The sequence below is a fragment of the Buteo buteo genome, chromosome 10 (assembly GCF_964188355.1).
Source record: "Buteo buteo chromosome 10, bButBut1.hap1.1, whole genome shotgun sequence".
Classification (NCBI taxonomy): Eukaryota; Metazoa; Chordata; class Aves; order Accipitriformes; family Accipitridae; genus Buteo; species Buteo buteo.
The window spans coordinates 28,541,006-28,551,911 of NC_134180.1; positions in this window are offsets into that span (position 1 = coordinate 28,541,006).

Here is a 10,906-nt window from a genome sequence, read left to right on the forward strand (position 1 = left end):
CATTTTTGTCAAGAGAAAATATTTCAGTTATCCTTAGTGCCTTAAGGATAAGTAGTTTCCATGGTAATTAAGGTTTGGGGGATTTAGTTGAGAATATGTTAACCAAGGACTTTCTGTAACTTTATCTCACTAGCTGATTCAAATATCAGAGATTGCAAGGGCATCTCTAAAAGTCATCAGCAGAGATTTTCATCACTGCTGTTAGCAGAGCTAACAGGGAGTTCTAAGTTACATGTAGTTCAAGTTTGCCATGGTGGTTTTGTTAGGATCATTGCAAACTGATGTGCAGCATAATTGCATGAAGCTCACTGAATGCTTACGTGTGGAAAAAACACATTATCTTTCTCCCTCCCAGCAAGAGGGAAGGCAACCTCCTAATATTACTCAAAGACTTTTCTTCCAAGGACTCACAGGAACAAAATAATGATACACAATAACCCAAGAACTTCCTAGGGCAGGGGAGGGGCAATAAAAAGACACCAGAAACACATTGTGGACTTGGTAAAAATAAGATCACTAGCAAGGTACAATTATAACTTCAATAGGAGGCCCAACTAATAAATGCATGCATAGTATTAGTTTAATTTCTTCATAGGGAAGGTTCCAGGGTCCTTTGCTTGTTTTAGCTATGATCTCTGTTCTGTGTGCAAATAACATTTTAATCAGGATACTCTTTTACAACTAATGTAGCTTTGCCTGGAAACCATCTTTTGGAAGAAGCTGGTTGGTTAAAAAAAACCCCAAACAAAAATCCAAACCAACAGCAATAACAACAACAACAACATCAAAAACCAAACAGAAAATACCACTAGCTTTGATTTGTGTAAACCAACAAGTAAGTCTTCAGTGGAGAGTGATGAATGAAGACATTTATTCCATGTCAGCACTAAGGAATTTTGGAGGAAACCTTTCTGTGAATTACCACTGAGGCAGCTGCAGTAGTGGAAGCATAATTTTGAGTTGTATCAATAGAGCACTGGGGTTTTTTTTGCTGTTCTGTCATTTTAAACAATTGAAAAATATTTTGTGATTAAGTTGAAAGGACAAAAATTCATCTAGGGAAGGAAATTTAAGTTAGAAAATATTTATGGAAGGAGATGAGAAAAGAGGGTAAGGTGCCTCTGGATTCAAGAATTTATTAGAAAGAACTTTTTAAAAAAAACATGTAATAACCAACATTTTGCTATTTTCCTGTTTTGTTTTTCTTAATTTCATTACCTGAAGGTAGAGAGGACATACTACTTGTCTTCAAGATTCATTATACTGAACAAAATGCCTCGGAAAATGCAGTGCTCCAAACCAAACAAACCATTGTCTATGTTGGAAGAGAGATACGCCCTACAGGCTTTCTTTCTTCCTGCAGAATACTGGTTTTAACCTGAAAAATAAAACAAAAAGCTGTTGTATATATTTTTTTAAATTGATACATTTTGACTGTAGTTAAATTCCCTTGTTAATATGGCAAAGCAATTCCCCTCGGAATCAGTGTGCCAGAATTCTTTGTGGTTGTTGTTAAAACAGATAACCACCAACTGATAATAGTAATTTGAAGATCACAAGATTCATGAGCACAGTTTCTATAAAGTAATGTCTCAGGTCTAAGGATTCTTGGTGTGTTAGTAGAGTAGAGGACAAGGGAGAAGTGGCTGATTTTCCTCTAGGACAAAATCCTCCAAGTTACACAGTTGGAAACAGTATTGTCATGGATCCAAAACTGGAGAGGAGAGGGGAAATACAAGGAACACGAGGTCACAACAAAACATGAGTAAGAAGTGAGGTGGCTCAAGGTTCCCTCAAGGGTTAGCTTGGCTGAGGTCCATATTTATGGCCCTCAAAACCTTCTGCAGGATCCCGAGGCCCTCTGAACTTTCTGTTGGTGGTGAAGAATGTATCTAAACTGTTTGAAGTTAGTGCTATGTCCTGGTAGTCAAGCTAAGTCAGAGAGGGTCATAATTTTAAAGAGCACAAGACAACATGGAGCAGAAATACGAGTTGGGGCCTTGCAGAATGGTTGCATGCTGTTGCAGCAGGCATCCTTTGTTCAGCTGCCCGGCAAGGCTAACTGGCAGGAGCAGACTGCTGAACTAAGACAACTATACTCTTCTTATTCTTGCATTCAAAGCTAGTTCTCCCATCCCTTCCTGGTGCTGTGTGGATAATGAAGTTTTACCCCAAAGGTCTGGTTTTTGTTATGCCTGTAAGCACCTCAGCCTTGAGACTGCAGAGCAGTTAGAACAGCTTTGATCACATCTGAGCCTTATCAGGCCCCTCAAAAGAGACGTTCTTCACACTCTTGCTTGCAGCCTCTCTCTGGTAGGCATTCTCAGGGACCGTCTAACAGCACTGACTGTGTAGCAAAGTTAGCCATAGTAACTTTCCTTAACTGGTAGTTCAACAGTTAAGGTATTCACATTTGATACAGAACACAGGACTTTCCAGCCTCTGGAGATTGAGAAAAACATCTTTCTTTCAACGGAGCAATCAAACCACAAGCCTGCAGGTTTTTCAGAGGTGAGAACTTCTTCATTCTTCCAATGGAAGATGCATGCAGAATAAGATTCAGAAAATGCTGGACCAAATAGCTAGTGGCTGGGGCACTCTCTTCCTGAAAGGAAGGACTATTGGATTCCTGGCCAGGTCTCAGTATTCTCCCTGTAGTTTGCTTTAAAAAGTTACACAGCAAAGCAGAAGCAAGCTGTAGAGAATGGATTGTAACCAGGTTCAGTCTCTGGGTGTGTGCCTCATCACTGGGCTAAAGAGTCTGGTTCCTTTTACACTCCTGGCCTGATGCTCTGTGAGGCTTTTTGCACAGTGAAGAAAAGGTGATGTGGTCGCACCAGGGTGGAATATTCAGAGTGGTGGGAGATGCTCCGCGTGGCAGGGGAGTCTGTATTTGGGCCCACATCTCTCTAACTGAGGAAAGAGTTGAACATGGGCCCACCACAATATGCTGTCATATGAAAGATGGGTATCTATACCATTACTTTTTGAGAGAAAGCCTGCTTTGTATTTTTAGAGAGCCTAGGCCTGTGATGCTTGTTATGTGTTATTGTACCAAGCCATCTGGGATCTCTGCTGTAGAAGAGCCTCTTGTTCATCCAGCTAGGCATAAGCATGAAATAAATGCTAAACTGCTTAGCTCTTTCCAGACTGTTCCCAGCCTTGGGCATACCCAGAGCTGTTTCTCCAGGGGAGCATTACATAGGGGAACAAAGTAAAATTACAAGGTGCCTATGCAGGAACTGCGTGGGTAGTTTTCAAGATCATCTGTTCGGGACTTACAGGCTTGCATTCCTTAGTGGATCTTGCTTACAGTCTTTAATTTCAATATTTTCAGTCACCTAGGGCAGTCTCTGTAATGGATAAAATGGGGATCATGCTCAATAAAGTTGGGTATTATTTAACATTTCAGGATGAACACTAGATCTCACTATGTGCTCCCAATGCCTGTCCTCATCACAAAAATTAATTATTTGCATATGCTTTTCTGGGTTACTCTTCTTTACAGTATCTGAGCTGTGTACAAACATTAAGATTCTTATTGGAAAGGAGGTATGATGTCCATTAAACAGATGGGAAAATTAAACAAGTTTGTCAAAACAAAATTACAAATGTAACTATGAATTTAGAATGCCCAGTGTAAGACACCCAAAGCTGGATATTTTGAGAATGTTTAGCACCATACATTCAAACCACAACTATGTTTAATTAGGCTCACAATTAACTTTACCATACTCAGGATCATTCTAGATATCAGATTCTGTATATCTCAAGTTCAGCACCCAGCAAATGAGGAATGCATACTTAGTGTCTGTCCCTAAAATGAGATTAAAGTTTGTTATATTACGGGCGAATAAGGAGACCAAATGAAATTTTCTTAGTCAGTTTTCATTCTGTAATGCCCTTGCTTTTGAGAGTTTCTTTAAAATCTTTGTGCTTTTTATAGCTTTTGTGTAAAAAGTCCTAGGTTTAAGAAAGAAAACTATGGTAAAAAAAAAGCAAAGCCCCTCTGAATAGCTTTATCTTCCAGAGTATTGACACCCCCGCCCTCAATAGGTATCACACCAGAACTTGTTGAGAGTGCAGTCTGTTACCTCGTCTAGGTCATTAATAAGGACATTAAGAGGCTTGGCCCCTCTATGGGTCACTGAGGAACACCACCAGTAACCAGCCACCTTTTTGGTGGACTTTGCACTGCTGATCGACACCCGTTGTACTCCACAGCCCAGCCAATTATCCATCCACCTTGTGGTACATTTTTCCACTCCATATTTCACCAATTTGACTGTAAGGGTACGTGAGAGAGCATGTTGAAGGCCTCCCTGAAGTCAAGGTAAAGAGCATGCACTGCTCTTTGTCCTCTGCTGAGCCAGTCTTCCCACCAAAGGTTTCCCCTTGGTAAAGCTGCATTACACCAGCTGTTCTCAGACACCTTTGTGTCCCTCACTTGTGTACTTGGAAATGTCTTCTAGGAGTATTTGCTCCACAGTCATCCTGGGGACGGAGGTGAGGCTGACAGTTCCCTGGCTCTTCCATCCTGCCCTTCTTGAAGCTGCAGCAGCAGAGCAGTGATTACTGATGGGTTTAAATGGTCTGTGTCTAACATCTCAGAATGTGTACGTGTGTGCATGTGAGAAAGAAAAAGAAGCAAAGCTTTTGGAAGCCTGAGAGAGCAAATCTTAAATAATCTAAGGAAAAATAAAGCAAAGGAGAGCATTTAAAAAAGGTATTTTTTGTGGCATTCTTGCAAAAACCTTGCAAATGTATTATTTAAAAATTATGGAAATTCCATAGTCTGCTGCATATGATTGTCCAGTTTTAAAGCTCATTAGAGTTTAAAATAATGACTTTACAGCTGCTTTATGTATGGATGTCAACACAATCTTAAACATGTAGTTATAACTGACATTACAATAATTCCTTCCCACAGGACCTATCAAGATGGCATAGCTGGCCATTATCTTAATCTGGGCAGATCAGCCTGATGAATACTGGGTGTCTGATTTACTACAAGTCTGTCAGCACTCCTGGTTAGTTAGTAGATTAAAACTACTAGATAATGCATTAATTGTATGTAAGCCGAAAAAAAAGATAAAGGAGTTTGCTGGAGCTTCAACTGCCTAGTGCAGAAAACTGGAACATTTCCCCAAATAGAAATTCTATAAACAAGAAAATTGTAATTTGATACGTTTAGACTTTTTGAGAAGTCTGTCCAGTAGCTACCCATGGCAAAGTACTGAAGAAGCATCTGCTGTCTCCAACCTGGTATTTTGATGAATTCATTTTGTTGTTTCTGGAGATCACTATCCTTTTCTAAAGAATTGTCCTGTAAAAGGGAAGGTAGTCAATGGCAACATTTCATCAACTTTGTGGGTATGTAGAAAAACTTGTATTTCTTGGGGTTGTGGTCCTCTTTGTAGGAAGTAATGCTAGTATCTTTCTGCTGGTGGCAATTACACATAGCTTGGGCTACCTTAATAAAACATTCCTTCATGTACTGAAGAAGAAAGATTTTATCCAACATTAGAGTATGACTCATTTCTAGCCAGATATTTTTCAGAATATGCTACCTTGTGTTTTCATTTTATTTATTGACTTCCTGTTATTTTATATTAAAGCATATTTGCACTGTAGAGGAGTAATTTCTCTGTAATAAATAGAACTTGGTATAACAAATAATTCTGCTTCTTTTTCTGCTTGCAGGTTACCCACAGATATCTAAGAATTTGCTCCTTGCTCAAAATTATTGCAATGTAATTTGTAGGTGTTACTGTAGAAATAAGGTAACTATTTTGTTACAGACTAGAATACCTCAAGTGAAACTGTTGTTCCCCTTGCAGATCACTCTTAACTCTGTGGTATCAACACACATGTTATCAACAATTAAGCAAAGTATATTACTAAATATAAGTATATTGCTTAAATATTCTTCTATTTTAATACATTTTAGTGTCTGGCTATATTACTCTAGCTCTCAGTAGATACTTTACATTTTAAATTGGGAAAAAATAGGATTATTTTCTACTTGGCATTATTAACATGTCAGAAGTATTTATAAATGGTTAGTAACACATTAGTTAGTTTACAAATTTGTAAGATAATATTTGCATAAGAAACAGAAGTTGTGAAGTTATACATGATAAGGATTTATTCCACAGTCTTACCAGGATCTTTGGTAAGACAAGCTAACTTGAACACTGTGCATTTTAATATAGTTAAGTGCAGGTTAATATTTCTGGGAAAGAGAAATGTAGATCAGTTATCTGTGCATTATGAAAAGTAGTGATACAGAAAGAATTAAGAGCACACAGAAATGCTATCCTTGTGGATAAATGTAGGGAGCACACTGTAGCAATAGGGATTTCGTTGGTGGAGCAGTATGCCTTGGCCTGATACTGAGACAAAAATTGAGAAACTGGTTAAGCAGAACTATATGGTTGATTTGAGACCTAGAAACCCTTCTTACAGAAGAAACTTGAAAAGCTTAATCTCTTTAGCCCATCAATGAATCAATAAGAGCTAACTCACCTGGAATTACATAAATAAAGAGAATAATTGTAATCATAGAAATCTTAAGTTTAGCAGACAAATCTTCTAGTAGTGTTTGAAAGCTGAGCCAAGAGACATTTAAAAAAAAAAACAAAAAACCAAAAAACCCAAAACAGACAGAAACACCCCTTAGGCTAACTAAGTCTTGGGAAAAAAATTAGATAGATGGGTCTCTGAAGTATTCCTTGTCACCTGAAATCTTTAAATCAGGAAGGTGGATTTTTGCCAAAGGAAGTGTTCTAGCTCCACTAGAAATTACGTAGCCATCACTTGATCTAATTGTCACCTGTATTGTGCAAAAGGTCAGGCTGGAGAATCACAGTGCTTTCTTCTGGCCTGAAAACCTGTGATGCTATGAAACATCAAAATGGAGTGAAAAAAAACCTTTAAAATGTTTTATAAGTACTTTAGAATATCTGCCATAATATTCAGATAGTATGTGGTTAAAGACTGCAATGAATGGATTTTTTTAAATAATTTAACAGACATTTTTAGCTACATTACGGGGGGGGGGTCCTGTTTGTATCGCTAAATTTTGATGAATACTCACTAGAATTGCAGTATCTCTTTTATTTAAAACTACCCAGCCCCTTTCCCCTGATGAGATTCTGTTTCCTTTCTTTATTGGTTTATCAAATCTTTTAAGACTGGTATTTCCATGCTGGGTGTTCACCTCAGGAAAGCATATTTTTGTATTTGGTAGTGATCATAAACAACATCAAAAGCAAAATGACTAAAGCTAATAAAAACAAATGCTAATGCAAGAAGTAGTTCCAAAATATTAGACAGATTGGTGGGATAATTTGGAGATTTACCAGGAGATTTCCTTCTCTTTTATATTGAAAACTCTCAGTGGCAGAACTTTTTTTCCTGTATGTTAATAAAATATGAACATGCTTTCAGATGTTTATAAGTGCCAATCATAAAATAACAAAGGTAATGAACATTGTAAGACATTTAGCTGGCAACATATAATAATCCCAGTGTCAGATAAACTTTTTTTTCCAGTATGCATATGTAGCTCATTAATGAAACTCAAGCTGCACCTAATTACTAGTAACAGAAAATCACTGGCGTTTACCTCCCACGTACAGAGCCACACCTTGCCCTCCAGGAAATCCAGAGAGCTTCCCAAGAACTATCCCTAGCTCTGGCCTGTATTTTAGCCTCTTTTATAGCATTTTACAGTAGAAGCTTGTTAGAGCCAATCCTGTCTGGTGCACAGGGTTTGACTGAACGAAGAAATGAAACTCATCATGAAATCTGGTCTTAAGTTAGGCCTCCTATTACAATAGCTCTTTTGCTTGGTCTGCATGGGTCACCAAGTTTGGTGCTCTACCCAACACAGACTGATGCCGGAGACTATCTCTATTCCCTACAGTAGGAGACAGAGGACAGAATCAAAAGTACCGTTTCAGTAAAAGTTACCGTACCAGATGACAAGGAAGAATTAGCTAAGATAATATTTTCCTTTGTCTATATTTCCAATTTGATCATATTTTCCTCCTGCTTGGGAAAATATTTTATTTCCTAAGTTTGTGTGGGACTATTTATGAATGAGAAGGTATGACATGGTTACCTTTGGCAAGAGGGAGGCTAAATGGTTCAAGCCTTATTTTTTTATTTCACCAGGAGAGTTTTAAATGCATCTGAAAAGAAATGACAGCATTTAGTCTGATACCAGGATTGTATCCATCAGCTGACAATGCATCTGGTCATGGCCTCTGCAATTCAACTTCAAATATAAATGTGCAGTACTAGTGTCAGTATGGAATTCAGCAGACCTGTCCTGTCCTCAGTTTCCTTCTTCACAAATACTTCATGGTAGCCTCTGGTAAGTCCCTTTGTGCCTTATTCTTCCACAAAATTAGTGTGAAAGCATTTTTGCCTTACACAGATAAATAAGCATAACATATTCTAAAAAGAAGAACAAGGGCCCAGCAAATCTCATAGGGAGTCCTCTCATGGAAAGTAGAGTCACTGAAAAGGAGTTGGAGACTAACAGAGAACAATCACTACTTCTCTGACATGGTGACTAGAATAGGGAGTCTAACTCTTGATTGCCCAAGCAAGTAAATATTGAGAAAGAATAGAGAGGTTTATACTTCCTCTGTATCTGGCACTGATGCAAGGCAAATTGGAATGTTGTACATGGGGGTTGTGTCCTAAATTCAAAAAGAGTGATGAAAAATTAGAGGGATTTCATAGAATAGACATGAAACATGATTAAAGGATTAGGAAACTCCCCTTCTAATGTGGGGCTCAAGGAGTTCCACCTATTTAGCTTATCAAAGAGAAAGTTAATGGGGGCCCTTTACATACCTTTCTATACAGTTAATATCCACAGCTTAGCTCTAGCAGACAAAGATCCAAGACCTGTGTTCTTAATTTATAGTCACCCATAATTAACTATTGAGAGGGCTACCAAGAATTATGGTAACTTTTCTGTTTATATTTATATCAAAATGTGATGTTTCCCCCTTAAAATGATACAATCTAGTTCAGACAGGAACTAGTTCAGGGAAATCTGCTCTCCATTATACAGGAAGTCAGACTAGAAGATCACACAGGTCACTTCAGGCTTTCTAATCTGTTAATTAGATAGTTTATATAAATTCAGTTTAATTGGTTCTGTCATTGTTAATAAACAGTATTTTTAATGTTTCATGTTTGGCTGCAGCCTCACCTAATCTCAATTATTTCTTATTGTGTGTGGGTGGTGGGACTTTATCATCCTACCAGCACCTCCACCTTCATCCCTAAGGGTTGCATCATTATCTTGTTACACAACCTGCAGGGTTGATACTGTTGATATGATGCCAACCACAGAATCATTGAGATGTAGTGATGGCATTGCTGGAGATTCCAACAAAACTGCTCTAGATCCTGCACACAAGTTATTTATCAAGACCAAGTTCTGTTGTACTTTTTAAAAACTAAACTAGAATATACTGCTCAGATGATTGTAGCCTCTTTGCAGGTCTCCGCTGAGGATTTTTAGCATGTCATTCTAGATTTTTTTACAATTAAATGTATAATTTTCCAGGCTTTTATCCAGGCTGAGGCTGATATTTAAAATTTTTTTCTTACTTGTTAATTCAGCTGTATTTTGCTTGGTAGTCCTGGGAACAGACTGCCACCCTGGCAAGGATGAACCACATCCAGTGGCCATGCTGTTGTTTCTCTGGGCACCCCTCCAGCTTCGCATGGAGAGAAGCCTGTCCTTAACACCATCTCATGAGGAAGCAGTCCATCTTTTTGGGGACAACATGATTTACTTTCCTTTGGGCTCAAGATCTTTTATTCCATTATGCCTGTTGGCAGAAATTAAATAAGGTAATTTTGTTGTTTCAGGTGAGATGTCAGTCTGGTACCCTCACCTATTGGCTGTATTTCTAGGTATTATTCTTGCCTTAGGAAGAGGCAGGCACTCCACAACTCTCTGCAGTTCAAAACTGAAAAGTGCTGCCCCCTTCATGTTTGCATTCATAAATTTTTTCCATTTTTCTCATTTCAAAAGCAAGCTGCAGCAGATAACCCTCTTCACTCTTTTTGTTGTCCCACAGTTTGATGCCAGTTAGTCTCCTGTTAGCTTCCTGAACCATCTGGCCTTTAAATACTTCTTACATTTCCAAGAATTTTTAACAGTCACTACCTAAAACTTCAATGCTACTGGATGTTCCACTGTATTCTCAAACCAAGCTTCCACCTACTGTGATTTGGAAAAGACATTACATATATATAGTACTAGCAGAGGACTGTGTGGCAGAAACCAAACTATGTACTTAGGGTGAAAAGCATTTCAGTGGGTTTTAAGAAAAACTTTGTTACTATGTAAAGGCTTAGCATGAAGACAGGATAACCTTGTGACTAATAATATATTAAACTCAGAAAAATTGTTTAGGAGCAGAACTTGCTATAGTATACCATAAGGGAACCCACAGAAGGAAGGAAATGAACGGTTTGAGTCTGTTAATAGTAAATACTCTTTATCCCTCCACCCATAGGCATACATCTTACTTGTACCACTACTACATATCCTAGACCAAACATGAGAACCATAATACTTCAGGGAGCTAAACATATAAAACTCCCATGACAGAATTAGGTTCTGGGATGGAGCTGGCTAATGAGCAATAAATAATACCAGAATACTAAACACTTAATAAAAAGGATTAAAAACCAGCAAAACCCTACCCATTATCTGAGGAAGCTGTAGATTTTGTACATGAAACAAAAGATGGTCCAGTTGTAAAGGATAGCCATACACAGGCCAAATCAAAGTTGCACAGGCAAATGTAGTTCTATATTTCCTCACTTTTGAATACTTTATTTTACAGTTTTAGAGCTCTTCAGT